At 40.5% G+C, this 20,430-nt stretch overlaps 1 long non-coding RNA gene across 5 annotated transcripts in view; it reads right to left on the bottom strand.

Moving 5' to 3' along the window:
- LOC124283443 overlaps positions 1–20,192 on the bottom strand; it is a 67,916-nt gene extending 47,724 nt beyond the window's left edge. For all 5 annotated transcript variants that reach the window (XR_006900345.1, XR_006900348.1, XR_006900346.1 and 2 more), the window contains exons 1-2: positions 20,004–20,192; positions 17,061–17,133 (exon numbers count right to left, since the gene is read on the bottom strand). This is a non-coding gene — a long non-coding RNA (uncharacterized LOC124283443). The remainder of the gene's footprint in view (positions 1–17,060; positions 17,134–20,003) is intronic.
- Positions 20,193–20,430: the final 238 nt, after the last annotated feature.

Below are 20,430 nucleotides of genomic sequence, written 5' to 3'. Positions count from 1 at the left end.
TCTACCATCGATTAATTGCTATCGGAGACTCAACAATTGCAGTGCGACAATTGCAATGCATCGATAGTTCGTTACAGCCTTACTTATTTGTAAGAGGGGCGGTGGGGTAGCCTAGTGGTTAAAGCGTTGGCTTGTCACGCCGAAGACCCGGGTTCGAATCCCCACATGGGTACAATGTGTGAAGCCCATTTCTGGTGTCCCCCCGCCGTGATGTTGCTGGAACATTGCTAAAAGCGGCGTAAAACCAAACTCAGTCAGTCAGTATTTGTAAAAAGGGTCTCCTCACTGTTCATACTTACAGTGATGATAAACCTTCGTAAGGTGACCAAACGGATTGTGTGTCCAGTGAAGGCGACTTGGTTGATAACATGTCATCGTACTCCCACTGCGGTTAACATCAGTCAGAGGTTTGAGTGAGGAATTTCATATGGCTTATAGAGGAACAAACTGGCATCTTGAACTTTTCTCAGATTTTAGTGTACAATATCTTACGTATGAATATGTATTGCATGTTCATGGGAACATTTATACATTTTAGAACATAATTACCAAGGATATCGTAAACGTTTCCTGAAGTTAAAGTGGTTAAAGTGGTCTCTCATCACGGCGTAGACCCGGGTTTCATTCCCTAAATGGGAACGATATGTGAAGCCCGCGCCATGATATTGCTCGAATATTGCTAAAAAAAAAAAAATTCACTCACTCGATTTTGTCACGTTTTCCACGTTGCTGTATGCTGGTCTAGATGAAGTCATACGAAATAATCAGGTGGTTTTTTTTTCCTTCTATTGAGCATCAGGAATTTGATTTCATCGATTTATACTGTCACGGAATGACACGTGTGCACAGTTACGAATTCATCGCAAGACTGATTTTAATCAACTTGAATATACGTCTGTTGTGACCTTTAAGCTAGAATGGTCTTAAGCGTAGAAGACCATTCTAGCTTTAAGGTCACAACATACGTCTGCTACCATAATCTTTCAGATTGCAACTTCCACATGAGCGAGCTGAACAGCGTTACAGTTACAATATGGCGGGTCAGCTTAATGTGGGGGAAGGCCCTACGTGATGCAGGTATCACATGTTTACCACCTTGGTGAAACAACTGGTGCTGACACACCTGGAAACAACCAGAGCCTGGATTCGAACCCATGATTATTGGTTAGTGGAACGTCTGAGGGACGCAACTCAGCCACCAACCAGATATATTTTATAGGGTGGCATTGTACACTGGACAATAATATTGGGAACAACTAATATTTTTCGTGAGCGAGTTCGTTTTACGCTGCTTTTAGTGTTTTTCCAGTCATATCGCAATGGGGAATACCAAGGATGAGCTTCACACGTAACCAGACACAATGTAAAAGGTCTCTGACCTGACCATCGAACGCTTTCACCACCCAAGACAACTCATCCCGCAAAATATGTATCACAAATGTTTTGAGACGCCCCCTAAAGGTGCGTCACCCAGACCACCGCGACAATGAGGCTACAACAACACGTGTCCCTGTTTTTAAACTACGATTTCACAGTCGCTTCATTATTCCGCTATCTTTGACATTCTTCTCCCTTCATTTTGTTCAGAGTTTCCGAGACGTAAATAATTCAATCCAAATGTGGGTAATGTTTATAGTAAATGCTCAAACAGACAAACAGAGTGCAGACTGTCCCTTGTTACCCCGTTAAACCTTTTGTCAATTTGTGGGGGAAAAACGTTCTACAGAGAGGGAAAAACTTGGAAAATGCACAATTACACGAAACGGTCACAACTGAGGCATGGCGTAACAAACGGCTGCACATGTAGAGGTGCTTTTTTCTCTGAAATCTCAGAGGACATTTCTGTGACATTCACATGTAACGAGCAAAAAGCAGGAAATTTGGCACGAAGAATGATGGATGCTGGAGTTATTGGAAGCGCCCCATGACTAAACCACGATGAAACACTGACTGGGTTTCGCCACGTCTCCTCAGGCCAGTCAGCGATGCTCTGTGACAGGCGTATATTGGGTATAGCCACAACGGGTTTGCATGGAACTGGATATGTATGGAAACACACAACGACACTAGGGTTTTGTGTATGGTAGGTGAATATGATTTTATAACGATTTTAAGCAATATTACGGCAGTTGACTACTGAAACAAGTTGTACACATGTGGGGAATTTAACTCAAACCTTCCGCGTGACGAACGAACGCTTTGACATCTGGGCCACCCTTACCGCCCCTACTGCATGGACAGCTTTAAACTTATTCCCTGAAATAAATATATTTTAAAACTGCCGTTACATATGTTACCTAAGCACCACCCTTTCAGATGTTTGTTTATCATATACTGAAATACTAAACAGGTATATTTTCAGGGATATGTTAATAAATGTTCATTATAACTTGACTGACTGAGTTTGGTTTTACGCCGCTTTTAGCAATATTCCAGCAACATCACGGCGGGGGACACAAAAAATGGGCTTCACGCATACTGCCCATGTGGGGATTCGAACCCAGGTCTTCGGCGTGACAAGCCAACGTTTTAACCATTAGGCTACCCCACCGCCCCTCATTATAACTTGAAATAAAGATGTATTGATGTTAGTTTATGGTAATATGGGATTATAATTCATATATCTCCGGAGGGGTATCAAACAGACAAACACAATGTGCTTACAAGCGAGTCCGGTAATTCCGCCCGACCGGTAATTCTGCGCAGCTGCAATAGCTAACTTCCGTATTGAAGGTAGACATCGTCTGCTACCACATTTACGCTTGAAATCGGGACATTTCTACAAAGGACTGGCTTTTAATCACTAAAGGTAAGTAAATAACAGTAATTGACAGATAAATTGACAGTTTTATGAAAATTCGTTTTCTTCAGACTTTTAAACTGTTTTCTTCATTATTCATGATTGGATTTAATATAAAACACTCTTCCTTTACATACTTCGGATCTCCAGCTGGATGTTATGCGCCATAATTGGATTTAGAATTACCGGACAGTAAGCGATGTCGTCAGAACGCCGGTAAGGTCAACCGTATGGCATAATGCCACGTTAGAATCTTATAGTCGTCAAATAAAACGTATATTTCTAGGTAAATATGAAGCATACCAGCATGATTAGTCACGTAAACCACAAAAAATAAGAGACCTTAGTTGCCGTGTTGCAATCGATGTGTTGGGGTGCGCGGAATTACCGGACGGCATTGTATTGCTGTTGTGTGTATGTAAACAAACCAAACAAAACAAAACACTTACTAAAATCGATTTGCTTTTCGACTTTGAAGGCGATGAGTGGAACACCAAGGCTAAGCCTTTTTCATCCATTATATCGTTTACACCTAGTTTAATATTTTAAAGATTCATACCTGTAACAAATGTGGAACACATTTTCGTGTTCTTTTACCAGACGACTTCATCTTTGGCGTTGCACTTATGCCTCTACGTCACGTGACGTGTCACATTTACACGAGCGGCACGAGCTTCACAGGGACCATGATGCACTGCTCATGACTAAAGTTATGGCAGTCTGGCAGGACTAAAATTCCACAAATAATTGTACTGCAAAGGGGATAATCACTCAGTTTAGATTTAACAATGTTTATCCAAGACCTTCCATTTACATCAGGTGGTATGTATGGGAGTCTCATCTATCAGCATCTATGGTGTTGTCAGTCTAGTGTCTTGTGAAAGGGAAATGGGGATATAAGATTTGTTTACATAACTCGTGTTTAATTTTTTACAAGAAAGGTGCCGAGATAATGTCTTCAGTTTGAGAAGTAAATGTATCTAGTCTTGCTCGGGAATGGTCCTATAGTTTTGTTTCCAGTTCTGTACAAGAGACTGTTGACAACCCAACAATATCAGTTTGACAACGATCCTATCAGGCAAGGGAAATAACTCTCCATAGCGAGTTACGGCTCCTTAGACAAACAGTCCACCAATTCCCCAGCAATGAACAATCATGATATAACATTTTCAAAAATAATATGAGAACAGTCTCTTTTGTAATGGCGTCGGAGCTCTTCTACACGTCATTTATGTCCCATCTCGGATGGACGGTACAAGCACGGAGGAAGAGGGGAATCCCCGTGAGGATTCGCTAATTGACGATTTCAAGATAGCAGAGCGAGAATAAGCGTGGACGAGTTCCGCTCTGACGCCGGCGCTGTTGGACTTCCCAGTTGTGTGTTTGCAATGGGGGGAACAGCCAAAGCGACCAACAAACCATATACCAATTTGAAAATAAAGTGTGTCTAGGTTTCGTCTAGTGTGCATTAGCTGCTGACGGCTCCTTTAATCTTCTCTCCACCCATGGCCGAACTGGACGTGTATTTCCTAAACCGTGACGTGATGAGATGACGCATTGTTTGGAACGTCTAAAAAATGAAAAACCTACCGTTTGATCTGACGCCATGTTGATGTCATCTGACTAAATGATACCGTTTCGCATCAGTGTTGATCGTCCATTTGAATTTTTATGCAAAGATTTAAATCGAGGATATTATATGAGTGCCCATGTCATACTATGTTTACGACACGAGTGCCTAAATGTTGGTATTTCCCGAGCGAGAGCGAGGGATATACCGATATATAGGCACGAGTATGATATGGGCACGAATATGATATTCTATTTATTACCGAAGTCGTCAAATTGAGGAAAATAAACCCAATACTACTTTCAAACATAGGTTGGCTACCCACCGTCGCCGCATGTAGAACGCAACGTCACAGAAGAAACGTGACGTCATAGCATTGTTCATGACGTCACGTCACCATGACAAAATGATATTTTGCCCTAGGTCATCGTATGAAAAAATATAAACCACGATATTTTCGCCCTCGTAGGTAATAAATTAAAGAAGCATACGTTAAATCGCCAGGTAACTTTCCTGTGGATATTCCAGGTGGAAATAGTCAAAGTATCTGATGCTTGCTGCAAGAGGTGAACAAGGCAACTTGATCATAAACTGCAGCAGAGTATCTGCCTCCGTGATCTATGGACTATAGCGTTTGTCCGAAGAGTTCGTTCGATTCTTGACAGACCACACCAAACCAGGGCAGTAGATGGTACTTTTTGTTACCTTGCCAAGTAATCAACGGTTACAAATGTCTGCCGTTTACTTTCAGCGGACGAGAAACTCGAACTTGTATTGCCAAGTGAGGTCTCCAATGGAGGTCTCTTCATTTCAGTAATAAACCATATCACATTATTCCCTTACTTTATTCTGATTCTCTCACATAACAAAACAGACACCCATTAAACTCCCATTATATCAAGGACGTCAGTGCAATAAGCCCGTTAAGACATTTCCGAGGAATATTACTGACGGGAGATCATCAAATTTCAGAAACGATGGCTCAGAAAATCTTTCAGAAACGCAATGGTTCCATTCTTCAAATGTAATCTCACACCATCAACCCGGGCAGGTGAGAAGGGCATGTGTCGGTTTTAACAAGCATTTCTCGTGAAGCGTTTTTACTGTGTGTTTTACTCCTTCTGCTTTTACATGTTTAACGGAATGTTACATGTCAAGCCGTGCTGTCCTCTCCGGAACCTGAAACTTGAAATACAGGGGAAAATTGAAAATTTGCTGTCAGATGTTGTAAAAAGTTCAACTGTATTGAAGATCGGCGGTGGTGATAATTGACCAGGATCGAGGGTTGTGAAGACGTTGTGTCCTCATTTACGGAAAATCGCGCCACAGTAAAAGACAAAAGTGAATTAATTCAACACGGTTTGGAAAGACAAATAATTAATGAATAGTGTCACAAACAGGAGGCGCTTGTGCCAGAGACATTGTGTTGTTTGTCGTCATGGTTTCAACAAGAATCACTTTTTATAGAGGTAAAAAATGAAAAACACTGCCCTTTGACGTGACTTTAATGACCTTGACAGGTCGTTTACAGCTAAATGTCGTCAGTAGGAAAGCATGCTGAAAAGCGTGAAATTGACGAATGTGAAATTGGATCTGAAAGAAATTAAAAGACAACATGAATGGTTCCCATTTGGCTTACTTCCGCGAAGCTGACTGGTTTCACGTTTGTTTATTTGAAAGTTGTTCTTTAACAAATTGACGAAAGTCACAAGATAACCTAACAAAAGTCAACATGTCCTTTATCAATGTTTTCTTGAAATCATTTATGGATGTTTTTGTTAAATTCTACCTGAAAACGAAACTCAAAATTCAAATTTCATACCAGTAAGCACAGACGATATTTAAACCACTTTATCAACACTCAGATGGAAAGGTAAATATATATTTAACCCAAGTCGTTGAAGGAGCAGGCACGGGTCTCGTCATACGTCTTCGCTCTGAACACACAACTGTGTAAAAGCTAACTGAACAGGGTGTTGTATACCTAATATTCAACAACGTTCAAAATTTTACAAAAACACAAACACGTTCTTACACACAGGCTTCAAAACCCAATAATCTTCTCTAAACAAACATGAAAGCTTAACATTGGAAGCCGTTGTGTTGATGTCTTTAACTACATACCATATACAATTACAAGACTCTTTTACATTTCAGAAATACAATTTGGTAATTTAGCTCTAGACCTTGACTGTCGAACTTATCTTCCAGTATTACTTCATGAATATTTTCACGAGTTACATGACGCACCTGTTTGGGGTCCACCCCTCATGCCTATCACCAACAGGCAAATACCTGCTGGTTATTTTATTTTGTATCTTCATGTAAATACATTGTTTGGAGTCAACACGATTGTGAGATGCTATGCAATATATAAATGCCTCTTCTTGCAAAAAAGGTAATGTCTTTACAAAGGGGTCGTTATGATTTTTCTAATCTTGTATGGGAGCCATCTGCCAAGACACCTCTTGTCTCTTAACACTGGTTGACTTCCAAAAGTTCGTAGATAATAGTAAATGTGATATTCCTCCATCTGAAAAACTGGAAATGTGCAAAGCTGCAGATCTGTGGTCCGTGTGTTGAGTTCCGTGTGTTGTCGTGATACAGAGGAGGATGCGGCAAGACGGAGCATCTTAGTTATTTAAAAATAGATTCATGTTCCACGTGGCACAGACCCATGTTCAACTCGTGTTTGACTGGCAAGTAGAGAAGAAACCGACAGACTGCATGCTAAATAGACGCATCTGTCAAACAGGACTGATTTTTGTGTGATTCATCTTGTGACAACTTATTGCTCAAGTTTCTCTCTTTAGGTCTAAGCATTACAATCTCACCACTTGAAATAATTCAAAGTAAATATATAATTTTTAGTTTCAACGGAACTGCTACACTCGGGTCACTGGATTATTTTCTTCTAACTTGTTATCACTGGTTCGTCTGGTCCAGACACAATTTTAACTCCTTGATACAGCGTTAAGCAACAGACTCTTGGTATTTGACACAGATTGTGTGCGAGTGGCGTGCACTACCAGTAGAGGGTCACATAGTTACCCCTTTCCCAAACCCCTTGAGTCATCGCTCATTTCTCAGTGACCCATTCACATACATTTAATCACTCTGTTGCCTTTTACGCCTGATGTTTTGGCGAATAATTAGGACTGGGTTTAAAGTTTGATGCAGTGATGCCAAACGTTCAAGTGACCGCCAGCCTTTTTGTTCACCTCAATTTCAAATTCTACTGACACCTCACAATGTCCAACCAGTAACTCAGACACAATACTCTCTCACCTGTGCACAGCCACAGCCACTCCTAAAAACGCTTCTCTCCTCAGTGGTATTTCAAACAATCTTCCACCTTGCACCCCTGATGGAATTCCTTTGTAAACCTAATCAAGACCTACCCCATACAGAACAGGTGTTTGTAAATACCCCAGACACGTGCAACATGTTTAGGTACAGAATATATTGCCCTCGTCACAAACGTACGAATATTACGTCACAATCATCAATGTTCTTTCTCTGACTGACTGACACACTCACACACTCACAGAGAGTCCACTTGTCGGCTTGTTTCGTATTTCCACCCACACTGCCAAGAACAATATCAGGTAATAACTACATGGGGAGAGTAGCTGACAGGCGCGTCCCTGGGGGTTGGTCTGAGTTACACCTTTCAGCAACACCCCTCTTACCTGTTATCACCTGTACTTGAGAAACAATGAAACTCGTCCAGACTGGTGTTTTGCTAAATTTGCTACAACGTTCCATTGTCAGACTTTAAAGGTCCGGAAATTGATGAGGTGTTTATGCGCATGTTTGGAATCGTCTGAGATGTCATCGACGTATTTTTTTCAACATCCATTCGTTTTGGGTTTTTTTCCTGTCATGTGTGTTTTTTTGTGTGTGCGAACTAATAGGTTGTGTTTGCAGGTATGTTGCTTACTTTATGCTCCTTTTAACTCAACTCACTCACCTTTTCTTTGAAGAGCGACCCGGAAAGCTCTGAACGAACTCAAAGCAAACAGTAATTGAAAAATGAGTATTCTATAAAATGTTCAAGCTACTTTTGCTTACATTATCATATTTATTTTGGTTAATGGTATAATCTGTGTACTTTATTGTTTAATGAGCCTCTTCTTATGTGCTCTCTGCTTTACATTTGACAACTGATAGTTAAAATGTGGGCCTACCCTGAACGTCCGGGTTAGAACATTCCTTCAGCAACTTTGCTCGTCTGGACTTAAATTCAGTACCAGAAATAACGTTATCTTACTTAAAATATATGTTTCTTCAAAATCAAAATTCTCATTTTCAGCTGAGGCAATCTACACCTGAATTCTTTATGAATTTATACTCAGGGGCCCCGGAGACAGACTAACGCTTGCATGAGACGCTGAACAGGATCGGGAGGAGGATCGGGAGGTCAGGCTCGTTGATATGGTTGATGAATGTGGTCGTATCTTAATTAGGTAAGTTGATGCTCATTTTGTCAATCACTTTCTTGTCTTGTCGACTGGATTATTTTGAGATTGCCGTAATGAAGTGGGAATATTGCTGAATGTGGCGTTGAACAACAAACAAGTGTCCAGCCTGAGTAATCGATTTAAACAGTCTGATTAATTTAACAGGTTGTCTGTATTAACTAGACAAATACAGACTGTGTCCTAACACAAAACTTCACTAATTCGCAGTAAGGCTGGCCATTTTACAGCTTTCTTAATAGGTACCTGTCTGTACTGGACGTAATTACAATTGGAGTGGACGTATTTTCTCGCATGGTCGACGGCGATACGACTTGAGTTAAGCTGTTATTAACATCGATGTCGGGTAAATGTCAGTGGTAATAAATTCAAAAGGCATTGTTCGACAATGGTGAAGAAACACTGACCAGTACCGGAGCTCAGTGGCCAAATTAGTAAAATAGCAATCGACAGCGTTTATCACCTTGACATTATTTTATGTGAACATGTCATTTGAAACTTGTTTGAGGGTTGAAATAGTTACAATTCACAATATGGCTCATTTGAAATGACAATGAACAGAAAGGTGTTACACACCACTCAAAAGAAGTTAAGGATACCCGGTGGCCACGGTAAATGTACTGTAGACTTCTGAAAAGAATCGGGTGTTCCTTAGCCACGTTTGAGTAAGATACATCAATATTGGAGAATTTCTGGGACAGGTGCCACTAGAAGAAGGTATTAAACTCAAAGAGTTGGCTTGAAAGACAGTCTTCAGATTCCAGACCTCTGACATCTATTACTATCTTAAAGGCCCCAAGCCACAGGTAGGCAGCTACCTGGCACCAGAACACGTGCTGAGTTATTCTGCTGAACGGGTTATATGTGTGTAATGCGGATACTTAATCGGTATTTGTTTTCCATTTCTTCTAAAGAAACACCATATCCTAATATTGTCTAAGAAACTGATAGATTAAGTTAGGAAATGTGTAGAGATCATCACTGCCAAAACACAGAAAGTGTTGTCATAACATTGTCTCAGAATATTAAGGCTTACAGGTAGTATTCCAAACGGAAAACACATGGGCCTAAATTTTCGAAGCTCTCTTAGCGCTAATGGAACTTACGACTATCTTAGCGCTAAGAGAGCTTCGAAAATCTAGGCTCTGTAGTTTATTTTGCTTTTGTTCTTACATATACTTACGCACGGACATTGTCCTTTTGTTTCTGGGAATCATAAATGCTAACGATGCCGATGCTTGAGTATAATAAATACTTGTTGATTGGCACGAAGATGGCTCTTTCTGATGGAAAACGCTCAAAATGTCGTTTGAAGTGTTTCTGGATATTGATGGAATTTCGGCTAAGCATCAGACATGTTCTTCTCCCGGCTATTGACAGAGTGGCGTCCCTTTACAAATATCCTAAAGCTCACTCTGCTTTGTTCACCCTCTACTACCTCACAAACAGTAAAAACATCAGCTGGTGATGAAATTATCAGACACGTGGCAACGTGCAGGTATTATCTTTCGTTATGTTTACGACAATAATGTACAACGTGCCGAAAACCGTCCGTCCTCGCGCCTGTTTATGGTTTAATTCTCCGGCTTCAGACAGACACTAAAAACAGAAGAAAAGGCAAGAAATGTCATGTCTCTTGCTGAAAGTGGTTTCATAATTGTAATCAGACCAGTGCACATTGAGAGACACAATTAACCTTATGCCATTCAACCAGCCACTGGTACCAAGATAACAACTCTCGCTGGTTTCCTGTCGCTAGGGAATACCAATAAAAATTTCCTTTGGCAAAATTACATTCTGCTCAGAAATTTAAACCACTACCACCCATATTGTAGGTTTTATTGCACAAGCAAACCAATTCTGGCACTTTTTCGCTTTTCTTTCTTTCGACAGATGGTTATTTCACAACCCGACGGAAAATGATACGAACCAAATTAAATGGTTGCGATGCGGTCGGTGGCCAACCAAGGCAACAAGGTTTTATTACCTTCAAGTAACAGTTTTAAGAACAAAATGCAATAGCCATTTGTCCTGCAAAACTATTTCTCATCCTGGCTCCCCTTCTCTAATGCGCCCTTGTGGCTCAATATAATGTTGTTACAAAGCGTTACTAGTCACAAATAGTGAATCACATACAGACATTATAAGTATGAGTGCAAAAACATAACGGATTGTTATGAGGGCAATTTCTTGTGGTTGCATTTGCAATAATAAACTGATGAAAGTAAAAGCAACAAAACCCTTTCCATCGCCACTATTTCTGCTGAAAGAAGTGTCCATTGTACGATTCCGACTGAGTGAGTGAGTGAGTGAGTGAGTTTGGTTTTACGCCGCTTTTAGCAATATTCCAGCAATATCACGGCGGGGTCACCAGAAATGAACTTCACACATTGTACCTATGTGGGGAATAAAACTCGGGTCTTCGGCGTGACGAGCGAACGCTTTAACCACTAGGCTACCCCACCGCCCCTCGATTCCGACTGAATCACGGTGCATGTGTTTATGGCTGAATATCAAATACAACGAGTAAGGAGACCAGGTGTCCCAGAACTTTCAAAGTGACAAACCATACGAACATTTAATTGCTCAGCATTGTTGTCTGATATAATTTAGTTTCAAATCACCTTGACTTGCTCCGCTTTGTCGATGGGTTTCCCTCAACGCCTTGCTCAAACTTGCTCAAAGCAGTGTCAAACACGAAATCACAGTTACGGTTGTATTCCATGCTGAATGACACGATATCCACTGTTTTGTGTGAATTAATGAGGTTTCGTTGTAAATAGGTAAAGCGAATTGAACCGCTGGTTAACGCAGTGTTCAATATTATAGCAGAAAGACCAAGGACTATCACAGTAACTTGATATTTGTTCAGACACGGAACTGCAACCTGCTCTCACAACTCAAACTCAACAATTATCTGTAACTCGCCCATGAAATCCATCTGAATATTTTTCTTCAATAATTCATTGTTCTTATAGTTAAGCTCAAATAGAAAAGGTAATGCTACATTAACTTACATATTTGCAGCAATATTCTAATTCTTTTCTCGGAAAAAGAGGACGTAGTATTCTCAGACAGACAATTTTCCTAGGTTTATTTGCCGTGTAACCAAAAATACTTTAAATGTATCATCTCGTTTATCAGCAAACTTGAAAACGTTCGTCTCACGCCCAACTGGTTATCTTACTTTACATAAGGCGAGAATGTAACGGCCGTCATTTCACATCAAATGGCACTATGCTTATTGGGTCAAGGACAAATAATTTTGTTCTGAGGAAACCATTAATCCTTTGCCTATTCAACAGTTTTATTCTTAGAAATAAAATTTAGAAGTTAGATAAGAGGAGTTAAACAAACGTGCGAAATCGAACGCCATGATTCCAGTCTTTGATTGGCCACTCTATGCATATGGTGATGACCTAAGGTCAGATTATTACGGACAACATTCCTGGTTGTAATTCATGGATTGGTTTCTTGTGTTTCAGTCGAATTCACCAAAGTCAATGTCGAAACTTTCAGAGTGTTTAATAAATGTCCATTGATATTTTCTAGTTAACATTGACAACGTCACCTTCATAAACCTACCCGTGAAGATTCTGGTTAGAATTGGTTTTCAGCAACCCATGCTTGTTGTAAGGCACGACTAACGGAATCGGGAGTCAAAGGCTTGCTGACTTGGCTGACAGCCGCCATAGAGCTGGAATGTAGCTTAATATACAGCGTTAAACAACAAAGAAAGACTTGATATTGGACAGATATGGTGGAAATATTGGACAGATATGGTGGAAATATTGGACAGATATGGTGGAAATCTTTTCGAGAAGGGTCACACAAGATACGAGTAGGAAGCATTATGTATTAAAGCACCACTCCGACCATGAGAACAAACAATATATTTATCGATCACATGCCAGAATACTGAGGTTTTAGAGTGTGTAAGGATGAATAACTGTTGTTGTTTTAACATGTACATATATAGCTGGCTGTTCCTAATTATTTCATTCACCTGATGAAGGACTAAGAATATACTTCGAAACGTCGTGACCCTTCTTAATAAAGAAGTTGACATCCATAAAATTCTTGCCTTTAAGTACTTTAGTTGTTGTATTTCACGACAGTAATTAAAGTGGACAAACGTTTTCCTGTATGTAATGAAACCATAATATCCTTCAAAAGTTCCACTTCAGTTCTAACCTGCAATCATTTATGACATCTACGGTCTGCCATCTGAAATCTGACGCAACTAATTGATGTTTATGACATGACAATAACCATGTCAGTTCCCAGAGATGTCCAACGTTAACTGACAACATGAAAGTGTGGGAGATCACGGTCGGATTTATTACTGCAATCAAATCATTGGAAGAACATACATGTACGTATAAACAAAAAAAACAACAAGGACACTCGTCATTCCGGCGCCAAATGTTGGGAGAATTAAGGAAGACGAGAGATCGGTTCTATGCCAGGGATAATTAGTGGAGATGATCAGAGATGGTAATTCGTATCTTGATATGAACGTTAAACATGTACATTTCAATGCCTGAAAAAGAAATGTTCAAAGGAAGCATTTTCTCATTAACGTAACTTCATGCAGTGAAGTCTTCTACACGCTGGTCCATTTAGGAGAATTTCAGATTAACTTGTATCTTTGATATTGCAGGATCGCGTGCTTCATCCTTGATAATATCCATACAATATTTTATAATCGTTGGTTAATATCGTCGAAGTCTACTCAAGTCAAGGGATGAACCGCAGATTTAATAACAGGGAGGGTATTTATTACCGAAAGTTTACTTCAACAGTCAGGTCAAAGTAACTTCAGGTTCTATTTTATGAACCTGATGAGTTCGGTCGAGTTGACATGTTTTGTATTTTCAAAATGTCAAGCTATCCCCACTGTCCTCCCTTTGCAATTAAACCTTAATAACGCGAAGCCTGACGCAGGATTGATATACAAAAACTATGAAAGTTGAAATTCTTCGGTTAGATATCAAATAGATCAAGGCAGCAGTTCAAACGTTACATGTTTCGTCTGAACGATAAAACGTAAACAGCCATCGATCAAACAGTAAGACGATAATTGGGAATGAATGCGCCATGGTCAAATATCCCACTTCAGAGAATAATGTTATGGCGAAGTCAAAACAAGATCAAGTTACATGTTCAAAGGTAATATTTACATGCTACTCAAAAGATATTAAGGACATTCATATTATTGACTGACTTCAGTAATAGGGAAAAACTGGGGTCCGTAATGTACTTTGTGTAGTATATTTGCTGTGTGAAGTGAATGATGTTCGGGACTTGAGCAGACATGTAACCAGAACTTACGAATGAGTTGGATTAAAGCCACTACATCAGTTCTATGAAGTGACCTTCAGCAACACATGCTTTTCGAAAGAGGTAAATGTTTGTCGTAAAGGCGACTAAGGGGATCGGGTGGTCAGACGCGCCGGCTTGGTTGATGCATGTCGATAGATCGATGCATGCTCATGATGTCAATCACTTGATTGTCTTGTCCAGGTTTGTTTATTTACAGACCGCCGTCATATATCTAGACTCATGCTGGGCGCGACATTAAACAACAAACAATTATTTTCGGTGTGCCAGCCAAGGACAGAATGGCCAGAATTTAACGGTCTCGTCTTGCTGTGTGCAACTTGATATGAACAGTAGTTTTATTCGTGTCATCAAGTGCCTGTTAAATGTGGGAGGAAAGTCCGAAGTAATGCAGAACACCACACTTTTGCAAAGTAAAACTCAGAAACTCGATTTTCTTTTGGGATCATCGGATCGGATAGTTGCAGGGCCCACAATTGGTAATCTGTCCAAACCAAACCGAAAGTTGATGGGCAGCAACTTCCATATTCTGAAGTGTAAAAATTGCAAGATTTCAGACCAAATTTTTCGTTCAAATTTTGAACTTAATCTAACTCATATGCGACGAAACACCATAATTATTGTAGTTTTAAACACGGAACAACGATTACTTTTGATATCATTTGCCGTGATATAGAGACGAGTCCGAACACATGTGCTCTTCAGTGTTAAAACGGCATGTCATACAATTTCATTTAAAAAGTTATTTTTGGATTCCATATTGATCTTTAAGAGATTCCAATAGAAATCTCACTTCTTGCTCAGTATTACCAAATTATTTGATGGGAGCTAGACGACTGCTCTACATGCTATGGATAATCCGATTCAAGTCCGTATTTGTCTTTAGAAGGGTTCAGGAATATTAAACCTGTCATTTCCTGAAGTTTTGGCCCGTTAGTTGTAAAGTGTGCTTTGTATGGATGTCGTATAACCTGATCGGTTTCATTGTCTGATAAATATTGGCTTGCTCAAAGCGGTTCCTTTCAGTGATCAATGGATGTCGGATTGTCCAAGTGGAACAGGACATGGCTACGACGTCGCGGCTGAATGGACACCTCGTTCAGACCCAAAAGAAACTTCTGTATCTGACCACCTTATTTTGTTATCTTCTTTAAACCCGTAACACGGACGACCAGCGTCATTTGTTCCCCACAAACTGATTACATGTCACGGTAATGAATTACCCAATTGATGTATGGTCGACGTGGGGCCGACGTATTACGCCGTCATTACAGCGTCACACCGTGGCGGTGGAGCATCACCTGGCTCCTTTGATGTACTCATTTAAAAGTCATGAAACGCTGGAACCACCATCAAACCTTACTTTCATCCCACAGACGTCAATTATCTCGTATGAAGCCTAATTTTGATGGCAATAATGTTTAACATGTCTCGTTAGCTCGTGTTTGGTCGGACGAAGTGAGTGAGTGAGTGAAGTTTTACGTCACTTTTAGCACTATTCCAGGAATATCACGGCGGGAGACACCAGAAATTGGCTTCACACATTATACCCATGTGGGGAATCAAACCTGGGTCTTCGGCGTGACGAGCGAACGCTTTAACCACTGGGCTACCCCACCGCCCCAACCTGTATATGAATCATGTAAAGATTTTCCAAACTGGTGCTCCCTTTACCATCCTCTTTTGAACTTGAATGTATCAGTGCATTATGTTTTGTCGGCAGCACATACTGAACACTGAAAACGCACAGTCAACTTCAGCTCTAAATAAGGATTTTTAATCAGTATACTATACCAATATCATCTGCAATCCTACGACGTCGTTGTGTTTGATTGTCTCATGCCTCAATACCCAGAACTTCGTTTGACCTTTGCGGCCATTTAGCAATGTATGATAAACTCGAGTTTTCAAAGTGTTTCAGTTAATTCAAAATTGATTTTTAAACTACATATTTTGACACAGCACACTGCCATATGCCATGACGAAGAAATGTGTAATTGTGTAACTTAATTATCAAATTTAAAAACAAATACATTCTGAGGAAAATTGAGCTTGTAGCAAACGAACAATATGAATGAATGTAATTGAAGATTTTTCATAAAGCCTGACCTCAGCACACAGGATGGTGTGTGTGCTCGCATAAATATGTTCAACGTGATTTGAGTTGTGCTCTGCAACAGACTGTGACGGAACAACCCAACCCTTCCCTCTGTTCCCCAATGTATTCGTTGGAAACAAATACGACCCTCTAGTTAGCAATTACCGCTCTTTTTACTACAGCGAGTGCAAAATAACAGTTTAAGACGACAGCTGAGAGTCGACTGTATTTAAAAATCAGTCTTCGTCAATACTTGACAGACATGTTTATGACAATTGGCGTGTGGCCAAGTTATCGTGATCACGTGGCAAGTCCAGTGACGTGTGGTGCATGTCGTATAACGCTTCATGCTACATTAACCGTCTCGGAACTTTTATCGCGCAGTGAGCACTGTGTAACGCCTGAGTTTGGGACCATCTCAACACCATTCTACCTATATAAAGGACTTTACATTTGTATATGTCTGTTTAGAGGTTAGACTTGAGTTCAAACAAGAAATTCATTTGAAGAAAGTGTGTACGAATTTACATTTAACATTGCCCGTTGCCTCTTCGCCCATATGACGACGACAGAGAACAGAGCGAGTGAGCCACGAATGTTAAAATGTGAAGATCCGGTTTAGAATTGGTCTTCAGCAACCCATGCATGTCATAAGAGGTGACTGTCATGACGTAGTAATTTTTCGATACAAGGTTCCCCAATTCCCCTCCTTATATGGGAATGTTTAGTGAGCATCTAGACAAACTTGGTGAAATGTGTTTTAATTACCTTATTCAGCTGCAAGTCACGTGTCCTGACTCCGACGTCTTCATGGCTGTTGTGTAGATGGAGAGAGGGAGATCTGGAAATATACTACAACACCTTAGAAGCGCTAGGTATCTCCGGTTTGGACCATACTTTTGAGAATTGTCTTTGGATTCAAGTGATGCTTAATTGATGCTCATGTGTTTCTCACAACATCCAAGTGAACTTCCTACTGCTGGATCTGACACTTGCCATTTTCATGCGCGTTAAAAAACCTGGAAAAAATGGCCTGGATTAGAACCCAGGACCATTGGTACCTGGAAAGATCTTAGCAACTCAACTTTGAACTTAGTCACCATACAGACGACTGACTGACTGACTGAGTTTGGTTTTACGCCGCTTTTAGCAATATTCCAGCAATATCACGGCGGGGGACACCAGAAATGGGCTTCACACATTGTACCCATGTGGGGATTCGAACCCGGGTCTTCGGCGTGACGAGCCAACGCTTTAACCATTAGGCTACCCCACCGCCCCCCATACAGACGAATACATCTTACAGGGTTATAGACATCAGACAACGATAATGCGAACAATATGTCGGGACCGAGTTGTTTTACGCTGCTTTTAGTGTTATTCCAGCCATATCCCAACTGGGAACTCCAAGGATGAGCTTCACACAGTATAACCACTAACAATGGGAAGGGTCTATGACCTCACGAGCGAATACGTTTATCAACTACCACATCTGCATCAAAAATGTTTTGAGACGCCCCCTAAAGGTGCGTCACCCAGACCACCTCGCGACAATGGGGCTACAACAACACGTGTCCCTGTTTTTAAACTACGATTTCACAGTCGCTTCATTATTCCGCTATCTTTGACATTCTTCTCCCTTCATTTTGTTCTGAGTTTCCGAGACGTAAATAATTCAATCCAAATGAGTTTAATCTTTATAGTAAATGCTCAAACAGACAAACAGAGTGCAGATTGTCCCCTGTTATCCCGTTAAACCTTTTGTCAATTTGTGGGGAAAAACGTTCTACAGAGAGGGAAAAACTTGGAAAATGCACAATTACACGAAACGGTCACAACTGAGGCATGGCGTAACAAACGGCTGCACATGTAGAGGTGCTTTTTCTCCTGAAATCTCAGAGGACATTTCTGTGACATTCACATGTAACGAGCAAAAAGCAGGAAATTTGGCACGAAGAATGATGGATGCTGGAGTTATTGGAAGCGCCCCATGACTAAACCACGATGAAACACTGACTGGGTTTCACCACGTCTCCTCAGGCCAGTCAGCGATGCTCTGTGACAGGCGTATATTGGGTATAGCCACAACGGGTTTGCATGGAACTGGATATGTATGAGAACACACAACGACACTAGGGTTTTGTGTATGGTAGGTGAATATGATTTGATGCCGCTTTTAGCAATATCACAGCGATTGACAACGGAAACACGATCCACACAGTACACATGTGGGGAATCAAACCCAAATGACGAACGCTGTGACATCAGGGCCACCCTTACCGAGCCTGCTACATGGACAGTATTAGATTTATTTCTGAAATAGTGAGAGTTTAGTTTTACGCCGTTTAACCAATATTACAACAATATCACGGAGACTGACAAAGGAAAGAAGCTCCACACATTGTACTCATGCGGGGAATCAAACTCAAACCGTCCATGTGACGAACGAACGCTTGTACATCTTGGCTACCTTATGTGTACCGTCCCTGCTGCATGGACAGTGTGGGACATATTCTCGGAAATACAACTAATCAAAAACTGTGCATTCATTAATCGTTTTAATGTTTATATGTTATTTACTGAAACACACATGTTTTGTCCAAAAAATGTTCATTCATTAATCGTTTTAATGTTTATATTTTACGCCGCTTTTAGCAATATTCCAGCAATATCACGGCGGGGGACACCAGAAAAGGGCTTCACACATTGTACCCAACGTTATAGTCTGTTTGCAGTGAAAACGTACCGATTTTCACTTTAAACGGAAAAGTAAATCAAATAAAGTGAAATTAAGATTGCAAATCCTCATAATTTTACCTTGCCATTTGAAAATTTAAATCTCAGAAATTTATTCAACTTAGGATAAAAGTTGTTTAACAAACGATCATAGTTTGAAATCGGTATTATTGGTTTGTATTACAAAGGTGAATGCACATTAAATGAAACACCGAGAGAAGAAGGGTTGGTCAAAGGTAACGCTCGCGTCACACATTGTTTCACTGTTCCAACTACTGCGCTTACCCCTTGTAATACATACCAATAGTTTAAGGTAATATGGTTGATTCTAATTTATTTCATACATGTATCTCCATTTTTGGTGAATTCACCGGTACGTTGTCACTGCAAACAGACTTCAAATTCAGACTCCATCTTCAAACAGACCTCTAGCAGACTGTGTGTCAGGAACCATATCTCCCTGAAAACGGTTATAATTTTGACAAGTAGCCACACACAGTTTTTCTGATAGATCAAAGATTTACATCTCTATGCACTTTATGCGCTTTTAGCCATATTCCAGCAATATCACGGGGTGGGGTGTGGGGTGTGTGTGTGGACACCAGAAACGGGCTTCACGCATTGTACAGATCTTCAGATCTTCGGTGTGACGAGCGAACGCTTTAACCACCACGCTACCCTACCGCCCGGCGTCTAAATGGAACGGATATTCAGCCTCGGGTTGATCATTACCTTGCTCATAATAGCAACCCCTAGTTTATCTGGTCCAGACTGGATTATTCACATACAAACTGACAAACTGACACAGCTGGAACATTGCCTTTGTGTGTACATGCACACAAGCACAACAAACAAATCAGGAACTAATTTCGAATGGCCGTGCGATGAGTGGAACACAAGGCTAAGCTTTTCTTGTTATGCAGTATATAGTGTACACCTATTTTAATCTTTTAAAGGAATTGTAAAGATTCATACCTGTAACAGATGTGGGACACATTTTGGTGGTCTTGTGACAGACGGTTGTATCTTGGCGTTGCACTGACGCCTCTAGGTCACGTGACCTGCCACCTCTGCACGAGCTGCACGAGCTGCACAGAGACCACGATGCACCGCTCACCACTAAAGTTATGGCAGCCTGGCAGGACTAAAATTCCAACAAATAATTGTACTGCAAAGGGGAGAGTGCATGCGTTTGGATTTCACAATGCTTATTTAACATATATCTGTCGAGTCGTGTGAATGTGAGTCTAATTGAAACAATAACTTGTTGAAATCTATAAACATCTACAATATACAACTGTGTCGTTAATTTTGTGTCTTCCGAAGGGAAAATATTTTAAGATTTGTTCACATAATTTGTCGTTCATTATCTTTATAAAATGTGCCATTTTGAGAAATGAAT

This window comes from Haliotis rubra, unplaced genomic scaffold, assembly GCF_003918875.1.
Source record: "Haliotis rubra isolate DU_JTF1 unplaced genomic scaffold, ASM391887v1 Scf316, whole genome shotgun sequence".
NCBI classification, from domain to species: Eukaryota; Metazoa; Mollusca; class Gastropoda; order Lepetellida; family Haliotidae; genus Haliotis; species Haliotis rubra.
The sequence above is the reverse complement of the archived record's forward strand: the minus strand, read 5'-3'. Positions and strand labels throughout refer to the sequence as shown.